The sequence below is a fragment of the Neophocaena asiaeorientalis genome, unplaced genomic scaffold, assembly GCF_003031525.2.
Source record: "Neophocaena asiaeorientalis asiaeorientalis breed wild unplaced genomic scaffold, Neophocaena_asiaeorientalis_V1.1 scaffold339, whole genome shotgun sequence".
Classification (NCBI taxonomy): Eukaryota; Metazoa; Chordata; class Mammalia; order Artiodactyla; family Phocoenidae; genus Neophocaena; species Neophocaena asiaeorientalis.
Genome location: NW_020172268.1, coordinates 760,171 through 771,105, shown reverse-complemented (window position 1 = coordinate 771,105; position 10,935 = coordinate 760,171).

Sequence of the window (10,935 nt, the reverse complement as noted above, 5' to 3'; positions counted from 1 at the left end):
GGGCAAAGGATATCTCATCTAAGCAAAATAGGGTAAAGGACCCAGAGTCTCATTGTCTTGTCTCTTTTCCTTTGCTTTCTTTTCCCCCCTGCCTCTTTTCTTCTCCTACAGCCACTGATGCACCAACAAGGCCTTCTAACCTTACCCAAATACTACAGAATAAAATTTAAAATCCAATAGTCTATAAAATGCTTTTTGATTTGGAAAGCCTGTGATTTAGAGTTTCAATTTCTCCACATCCTCTCAAATATATATATATGTATATATATTATAGCCATCTAAGTGGGTGTGAAGTGGGAGTTCATTGTGGTTTTGTTTTGCATTACCCAAATGACTAATGATGTTGACATTTTTTCATGTGCTTATTGGCCTTTTTGGATAAAGAGGTCTTTGGCCCTTCAGGTTTTTTGCTCATTTTAAATTAGGTTGTTTATCATTTTGTTATTGAGTTATTGAGTCAATTGGTCATAGATGTATGGATTTATTTCTGGACTCTTAATTTTATTCCACTGGTCTTTTCTATATATCTACCCTAATGCCAGTACTGTGCACACTGTTTATTACTATAGTTTTGTGATGTTTTGAAATCAGGAAGTGTGATTTTTGTTCTTTTTTCAATTTTGTTGGCTATTTAGGACAAATTAAAATTCCATATGTATTTGAGGATTAGATTTTCCAATTCTGAAAAAATGGTCACTGGAATTTTGGTAAGAATTGTTTTCAATCAGTAGATCACTTTGGGTAGTTTTGACTTCTTAATATTAAGTCTTCCATGAACACAAGATATCTTTCCATTGATTTAGATCTTCTTTTATTACTGCCAGTATAATTTTTGTTATACTGTCAGTTTTGTAGTTTTCATCGCACAGACTTTTACATCCTTGGTTAAATTTATTCTTAGGTATCTTATTCTTTTGAATGTTATAAATGTAATTGTTTTCTTAAATTCCTTTTTGGATTGTTCATTACTGGTATATGGAAACATAACAAAATTTTTAAGTGTGTTGATCTTGTGCCTTGAAACTTTGCTGAATTTGTGTATTATAACTTTATAACAGATTTTTTTTTTTTTTTTTTGCGGTACGCAGGCCTCTTTGTTGTGGCCTCTCCCGTTGCGGAGCACAGGCTCCGGACGCGCGGTACGCGGGCCTCTTTGTTGTGGCCTCTCCCGTTGCGGAGCACAGGCTCCGGACGCGCAGGCCCAGCGGCCACGGCTCACGGGCCCAGCCGCTCCGCGGCATGTGGGATCCTCCCGGACCAGGGCACGAACCCGTGCCCCTGCATCGGCAGGCGGACTTTCAACCACTGTGCCACCAGGGAAGCCCTATAACAGATTTTGATATGTGTATTCTTTGGGATATTCTATACATGGAATCATGGCATCTAAGAGGAGAGATAGATTTACTTCTTTCTTTCCAATCTGGATACATTTTATTTCTTTATGTTGCCTAATTACTCTGAGTAGAATTTCAGTATAATGTTGAATGGCAATAATGAAATGGGCATCCCTGTCTTGCTCCTGATCTTAGTGGGAAATCTTTCCATCTTTCACCATTGAGAATGATATTAGCTGTGGGTTTTTTCATCGATGGACTTTATCATGTTGGGAAAGTATGTTTGCATTTTATATTTTTAAATGTTCAAAAAATCAAAAGAAAAATAATGTTTTATAAAACATGTAGATTATATGAAACTAAGATGCAATGTTCGTAACTATCTTTTTATTGGAACCCAACCACACTCATTCTTTCCCACATTTTCCAAGGCTGTTTTGGCACTACAAGGGTAGAGCTAACTATTTGCAATAGAGACCATATGGCCCACAAAGCCAAAAATATTTATCTGTTTTTTTACAGAAAATATTTGCCAGTTCCCAGTCCAACCCTTCCAGACCAGAAGCTCTATGAGGACAGGTGTTTTGCTTTTATTTCAAGATTGAATCTTCAGCATTTCCCACTATTAGCTGCCTAGTAAATAGTGCACACTAAATAAGAATTTGTTGAAAAATGTGTTGTTTACATAATCTTAAAATCTACCACTCCAAGAGCTCTTTCAGCCTTTGTTTACCTACTAATCCAAATGGTTATCGAAGGAAACAAGAAAAGTCAAAACATCTAATTATCTTTCTATATTGAATCAGTACAAAAGTTTAAGATGAAAAGATGACTAACATTACATACATTAAAAGAAAGATATGTGTACATATATGTCTGCTTATGAAGAGATACACTCACACATTCAGTGGTTCACACACAATAGGGATTTAATTTTATCAATTCCCTTTCTTTCTTGGAGTTAGAAGAATTGAATACAGATTCTATCTTGTGTACTACATCATAATTATATCAACTGGCCTTATTTGTTTCTTGGTTTCTTAGTGTGTAAAATGGTCATAATCAGATCTCTTATGGGACTTTTGTGGTGATGACTTGAATATTAATTCACGGCACCTAGCACCAAGCCTGGACAAAGTAGCTGGTAGTAGTCTATAAGGTTATTATAAGTGAAAGAATGTAATGACAACTCAAACATTAGAACAAAAAACTAGGTTTATCTATAAACTAGCATGTGCATCTGAGATAATCTAGGGTGGTAGACAAGATAAATTCACAAACAATGATAAAAACTATCATCACAAAATATCTTGGGTTTGGCTTTGTATGTTTTTAAGTACATTTGCCCTATAGGGCCCCCAGGAGATAAGAACTAAAATTTACTACATCCACTGTGGTCAGACTGAGTGGTGAACCTTCATACTGGGGCCATGCTTGCAAGAATTATTGCCCAGCTAGTGTATAAAAGGCCTCTAGGATATGTGTGTGTGTGTGTGTGTGTGTGTGTGTGTGTGTGTGTGTGTGTGTGTGTGTGTGATGGAAGTAGGGAGAGAGAGAGAAAGAAAGAGAGAGTGTGAGCTAGCTACTTGGTTCTTGAATAAAAGGGACAGTGAAACAGTGCTCTTGGCACTACATGTCCAATGCAAAAATAATATACATTTTGTCTCCATTTGGACTGTACTTCCTGGTAAATGTTGTGCTCAATGAGAATCAAGTTGAAAATGTTTCTCTGGTCCCATTTAAAAGGTTATACATAATGAGATTTTTGCTGTGGTGGGAAAGTTAAGAATTCTGGGTGACTTGCCAAATCTTTATCCCAAAGACTGCTTTTAATACACATTGCAAAGCATTTGCCTCTGCAAGGTGTAAAATGCCAGAGCTCAGCTTCCTTTTTCAGGGTCTGTTACTCTCCATAGCATAATTTATCTTGAATTCCCCAGCAGTGTTAACTCTTTACCCACAGAAGCATAGGAGCTGTGTGTTGATGTGTATAGTTATGTGTATCCCCTGAGAGTCTGGGGTCAGTATTGTCATCTATATGGTTTTACCCATCCTTGGGATTCTACAATCCTGACAAACACAGAAACAATTTATCTTTTCAATTAATCAATACATATATTTTGAGCACCGTGCATGTGCTTGGGTCATTTCTAAGGAATATGGTACATGGTTCTCTCAAGAGACATTAAACAGTCTATGATAGTCATAGCATTTCTCTAGAAGAACACATAAGAAACTGTTAATAGTAGATGCTTCTGAGGAGGTAAAGGGAAAGAAGGGAAGGATTACTCTTCACTACCTTTTGATACATTTAGAACTGTATAATGTGCTTTAGTTACTAAAAATAAAACTAAAAGTCACAATTTAAAGATGGTTTGAGGGTGAAGTTATATAGGCAGAAACAAATGGAGAGGGGTCTCAGAGAGCATGCCAAACAACATTACTGATACAATTTCTAAGCACTACTCAAGGGAAGGAAGAATGAGGACTGGAATTACTGGGAAAAATCTGGTCCTCTTGAACTGCCTGTGGATTACCAATCAGGTCATGAATTCATGGTCCAACACAATCAAAATATTCCCCAGTCATTTGGGGGAGTTCACAGAGGTGCCTCAAATACATTCACAAACTTCCCTATCAAATATCTCCCCTTGCCTCTTACCTATGCATCTGCTGGCCCTCAGTTGGGGATGGAGCCTCAGCAGGGCTGCCTCTGCCCATCTTGCTCCTGCTTATGGTGCATCTCTGCCCCCCAAACTGCAAAGTGCTTAAACTATGCCAACACTGCTACAATTCACCCGTTACTCATCCTTCAGGCATCACACCACAGAATGGGATGGGTGTGGGGGGCAGCATAGCTTTCTAGAACCCCAGCTCTATGCTAAACTTTGTCACCTGGAGTCTCCCTGGTCTTACAAGGCACATCATGAAAACAATTTTTCTGCCCATTACTTACAGTTAATTATAGCTGGCTTGTTCTCTACATAAGGTTGGTCATAGAATGGGTACCAAGCTACCCTCACCACTGTTCACACCTTCCTGACCCTCCTCTCAGAGTCTCACGGATGATTTAGTGCCATGTGTATTATCTTATCTACAGAGATAATTGAATAGTCAACTCCAACACATATGCATAACACACATATATAAACTATACATATCAATATTTTTAGAAGATGTGCATATATTTTCATTCCCATAGGAAATATATTCCCACATGCAATATCAGATGCTTATTAAATACCTATGGTTACAGTTGATTTTTAAAGTTTTAAAATAAATACAGCCCTGGAGGATCCAAACCTGGAACAAGGATATATCCCATGATGTTTATCAAATGGATTTAATTTTCTCCAACTTATAAGGATATAAAAATTAATTTCCTCAAGGAGATCGGAAAACAGGTTTTAGTACGCCTACTCCAATTATTTCATATCCTTTTCTTTGACTCTTCTGAGTGAAAAGGTCTGATGTCTTGAGTCTGGCCTCTCATATTTGGATAATGGAAGAAATATTTATTTTTTAGCTTTGCAGAAATTCTTAAGTGGATTTGAGTCCTAAACAGCTTTATAAATTATATGGTAAATGCTCTGTCCTGAAGTCCATGCAAGGACTGAGTCAGAAAGTGTTGGGTATGAATGGGCAGAGGTTGCCATGAGAGATGTAAGCTGAAGATTTACAGAGAGAATGAAAATTTACACCCCTAGCGGGTGTTTTGTTGATGGCTTGTAATAGTCTCCTAGGAGGTTTACCTTGCATGTCTGGTATCTTCAGAACAAATAGCCTCAGCTTGCACTGACCTTGATATCATTATGAATTATTTTAACAGGGAGAAACTTGGGAAGACATCTCTAATGTATTAGATACCACCCTGCTAAATGCAGCATCTGTAATAAAGGTCTTCTGTATCCGTCTGTTTACTGTGTGCTGGAGACATGCCAGGCTATCAAAGCCAGCATGAATATGTAGATTGTTTTATCTTCAAACAAGTCGGTATCCAAGTTTGGAATTCTTTTCCATTAATATTTGCAATAACCTGTAAATTTTAGAAGGATAGGAAGCAGAAAGTTATTCAAATATTTGAGGTAAGATTATATATGGAATCATTAAAGGCAACTTCTTAAAGAAAACATGCTTAAAAAGAAAATGATATTGAGTAATTGTACTGGACCCAGCACTCTATTCACTAGTTTGCATCCTGATTTATTTATTTGGCTAGCAGGTGATTAACAGACCACTTAATATGTCTGCTATTTTAGTTTATGAAAGGAAGAAGTTGAACTAAATGACCTATAGGTTCCTACCAGCCTTAAAATTTCATGAGTCAATGAATGCGAGTAGAAGTTAGACACATGAAATACTAAAAGGACAACAATTATAAATTGTGATTTATTTCAAAAAATAGTAAATTAGGAATGTATTAGTAGCAGTTTTCACTAAGGAATGCAGAGTGGACAGCTGCAGTACTTAGTGAGGGGCAGGGCAATGACTAATTGACATGGCAAAAAAATTTTTATAACTTTATAAATATCTTCTTTAACAACTTGCAGAAAAACAATAAATTTATTTCCCTTTGTACATATAAATATTGAGGACATGCCATTGCTTGAGAATGTAACTTCTCTGCTGTCTGACTTAGACTAGGTCTGAGCTGTAGTTTCCCTTCTATCCCATCCATAACAGGACAGATCCATGGACTGCTGGATGAAGTGGGACCTGAGGACAAAGAGAATTAGCTCCTTATCCAAAATGATTCTCCCTGAAGTCCACCGTTATGTGAATACACTGGAGACTCCTACAATGCATTGCAAGCATCATTGCAGTAATAATCAGAATCATTTACAAGACTACGTTTATTACATTAGCTAGCCAAGGGAGGTAGGTGAGCCGGGATGCAGGGGAGGGACATGATGAAGAGTAAAAAAGGGAGAATATTTTCCACCTCTGAGATACTTACTGACAGATGCCCATTTAACTACTAAACAACAAGTTCACCAAAGGTGCTGAGAATATTAGTTATAGCAGGAGCACTGGGGGCAGTCAGGATTGGGTTGATATGGAACAAGCAGTATCAAAAAGAAAGAGGAAAGTGAACACCACATGATACAAAATTCATGAACTAAAATGCACTCAACTAAACCCAGGGAGAGGTCCATGTATCTTCACTTCAAGTCTTAGAATTCTCATTTACTCTTTTTTATGCACTAAAAAAGCTCAACTATCTTGTTTCTACCCAAACTGTCCAAGTGAATGATGATGCTAGAGCAAGTTACAATAACAACTTCAAGAAGTGGTTACTAGTAGAAATACTGAAAGATAAAAGACAACATACTGGTAAAGCCAGATTTGAAAACTTGGAAAGTCAAGTGGTCTAGTCCATTTGTGGGGCTAAAAGGAGATGAGTCACCTTAAGGATGTGACAGGCAATGTTTTCCCCCATTTGGATAAAGTTCTATGAACCAGGACTGAGCCTTCACTTCTCTTTTCCACTTTCCTTCTGAGGCTGCAGTACAGGATCAAAGCTTTCCCTCTGCTCACTACCCTCTTGGGATTAAAGGGAAGCCCTCTGAAAGGAAGACATGTCTTACCTTCTGATGGAAAAGGAATCTGATTAGAACTAACTCTAAGTTTACAATTCCTGCTTACCTGTGAGAATCCAAATGTATTATGAGAACATAAGGAACAGTAACCAATAAAAAAGGCGTTGGCATGACCAAATCTTTACGGTACCCAAAGAGTCACATCAGTAGAAAAGACCTATGACATTGTGTAAGCAAAATATTTGTTTACTTAACTAGCAGAAATTAATCTAACATTTTGTTTCTACATAGACAGGCAAGAGATATTTATTGAGTGCCTATTGCATTCATGTAAGACTGCTTAGGGATGTAAGCCATTCTATCTTCTATGCTAACGTTCCTATGAAAGGAGCATAACCTGGCTAGATAAGCAGTGCAATTAAATGTCAGGTAAGGAATAAATAAGCAAGTGTGATTGCATTTTTAAGGACAGAGAAGTCATTTCCAGGTGAGGCCAAGAGGAAATTCTTCTGGATATGCAGACATTTGAACTTGGCCTTGAAAGATTGGTAGTTATGAGGATCAGGATGTACAGTTTTTTAATTGTAACATACAAATTACTGGATTTTGACATTTAACTTCATCTGAATCCACATGTGCATGACTATTGAAAGTGTACATTTAACTTAGTAAATGTATTTCTAACTCCCATTAGCCTTAAAAAACTACATTTAAATTGATTGAACATTTAAACATCAATGATGTTTTAGAATTGAGGAAAAATATGTTTGTAGTGTGTCAGGGAAGAGACATTGTGGAGTAAAGACAGGAGTAGTAAAAATGTAAAAATGTAAAGGAAGTTTTGTTGGAGAGATGGATGGATGACATAGATACTTTGCTGTGTGATGTAAGCTCAGTCACCAAACCTCTCTGTGCTTTGCGTTTATTACCCATGAGAATATGCTGGAAAAAGGAAAAATATGATTATAAGCAGTTTGCTTGACATAAAATTCAATGTAAATGAGTAACTAGTATAAGAAGATATGTTTAGTTAGATACTGATTGTTATAGAGCCTTTATCTGATCTTATAGAAGCTGTGTATTTTTATTTGCAGTTGACTCCAATTTGCCTTGTGAACATACATATAGTTGTGCCAGTAAATACAAGAGGTCTTACCAAGAAGGTGAAGAATGGATTAGGTGGAAAGCCAAGGTAAAAGGCATGAAGGCTCAGCAAAATAACAAAGAATAACAGTTTCAACTTTAATTGTAATAGAGATAGTTACACAATGAATATGATGGCTATTTTATCCTGGAGCCAGGCAGCAGTTGGCAGAGCCACACTGTGGTAAAATGTCTGTGGATACCTCTAGATAATGAGTCTATCTTGGGTCTTATGCGAGAGAAGAAATAAAGGTGCTGGCTGTGATTAATGGGCATGCAGTTGCCTCCAGCCAATGTCAGTCATGGCTGCATGTATGAATCACACAAAGGAAATGACACACTGGGGTCAGGAAAGGTATGAACCAAGGTGGGCCATAATCTGAGATCCCTTTTCTTTTTTTTTTTTTTTTAACGTCTTTATTGGAGTATAATTGCTTTCCAATGGTGTGTTAGTTTCTGCTGTATAACAAAGTGAATCAGCTATATGCATATGTATAACCACATATCCCCTCCTTCTTGCATCTGCCTCCCACCCTCCTTATCCCACATCTCTAGGTGGTTATAAAAAACCGAGCTGATCTCCCTGTGCCATGCAGCTGCTGCCCACCAGCTATCTATTTTACATTTGGTAGTGTATATATGTCAATGCTACTCAGCTTACACTTCCTCCTCCCTGTGCCCTCAAGTCCATTCTCTATGTCCATGTCTTTATTCTTGTCCTGCCCCTAGGTTCATCAGAACCATTTTTATTTTTAGATTCCATACGTCTGTGTTAGCATATAGTATTTGTTTTTCTCTTTCTGACTTACTTTACTCTAGGTCCATCCACCTCACAACAAATAACTCAATTTTGTTTCTTTTTTATGGCTGAGTAATATTCTATTGTATATATGGGCCATATCTTCTTTATCCATTCATCTGTTGATGGACATTTAGGTTGCTTCCATGTCTGGGCTATTGTAAATAGTGCTGCAATGAACATCATGGTGCATGACTCTTTTTGAGTTATGGTTTTCTCAGGGTATATGCCTAGTAGTGGGATTGCTGGGTCATATGGTAGTATTATTTTTAGTTTTTTAAGGGAACTCCATAGTGGCTATACTGATTTACATTCCAACCAACAGTTCAAGAGGGTTCCCTTTTCTCCACACCGTCTCAAGCATTTAATGTAGATATTTTGATGAGGGCCATTCTGACCAGTGTGAGGTGATACTTCATTTTAGTTTTGATTTGCATTACTCTAATGATTACTGATGTTAAGCATCTTTTCATATGTTTGTTGGCAATCTGTATACCTTCTTTGGAGAAGTGTCTGTTTAGGTCTTCTGCCCATTTTTGGATTGGGTTGTTTGTTTTTCTGATATTGAGCTACATGAGCTACTTGTACATTTTGGATATTAATCCTTTGTCAGTTGCTTCATTTGCAAATATATTCTCACATTCTGAGGATTGTCTTTTCATCTTGTTTTTGGTTTTTTTTGTTGTACAAAAACTTTTAAGTTTCATGAAGTCCCATTTGTTTATTTTTGTTTTTATTTCCATTTCTCTAGGAGGTGGGTCAAAAAGGATCTTGCTGTGATTTATGTCATACAGTGTTCTGCCTATGCTTTCCTTTAAGAGTTTTATGATGTCTGGCCTTACATTTAGGTCTTTAACCCACTTTGAGTTTATTTTTGTGTATGGTGTTAGGAGGTGTTCTAATTTCATTCTTTTATATGTAGCTGTCCAGTTTTCCCAGCATCATTAATTTAAGAGGCAGTCTTTTCTCCATTGTATACTCCTGCCTCTTTTATCAAATATAAGGTGACCATATGTGCATGGGTTTAGCTCTGGGCTTTCTATCCTGTTCCATTGATCTATATGTCTGTTTTTCTGCCAGTACCATGCTGTCTTGATTACTGTAGCTTTGTAGTATAGTATGAGGTCCAGGATCCTGATTCCTCCTGCTCTGTATTTTTTTTTTTTCCTCAAGATTGTTTCGGCTATTTGGGGTCTTTTGTGTTTCCATATAAGTCATGAAATGTTTTGTTCTAGTTCTGTGAAAAATGCCATTGGTAGTTTGATAGGGATTGCATTGAATCTGTACATTGCTTTGGAAAGTATAGCCATTTTCACAGTGTTGACTCTTCCAATCCAAGGACATAGTATATCTCTCCATCTGTCCGTATCATCCTTAATTTCTTTCATCAGTGTCTTATTGCTCTCTGCACACAGTACTTTTGTCTCCTTAGGTAGGTTTATTCCTAGGTGTTTTATTCTTTTATTGAGATGGTAAATGGAGTGTTTCCTTAATTTCTCTTTCAGATTTTTCATCAGTAGTATATAGAAATGCAAGAGATTTCTGTGCATTAATTTTGTATCCTGCTACTCTACCAAATTCATTGATTAGCTCCAGTAGTTTTCTGGTAGCATCTGTAGGATTCTCTATGTATAGTATCATGTCACCTGCAAATAGTGACAGTTTTACTTCTTCTTCTCCAATTTGGATTCCTTTTATTTCTTTTTTCTTCTCTGATTGCTGTGGCTAAAACTTCCAACACCATGTTGAATAATAGAGGTGAGAAAGGGCAACCTTGTCTTGTTCCTGATCTTAGAGGAAATGCTTTCAGTTTTTCACCATTGAGAATGGTGTAGGCTGTGGGTTTGTCATATATGGCCTTTATTATGTTGAGGTAGGTTCCCTCTATGCCTACTTTCTGGAGAGTTTTTATCATAAATGAGTGTGGAATTTTGTCAAAAGCTTTTTCTGCACGTATTGAGATTATCATATGGTTTTTATCCTTCAGTTTGTTAATATGGGGTATCACATTGACTGATTTGCATATATTGAAGAATCCTTGCATGCCTGGCATAATCCCCACTTGATCATGATGTATGAACCTTTTAATGTGATGTTGAGTTCTGTTTGCTAGTATTTT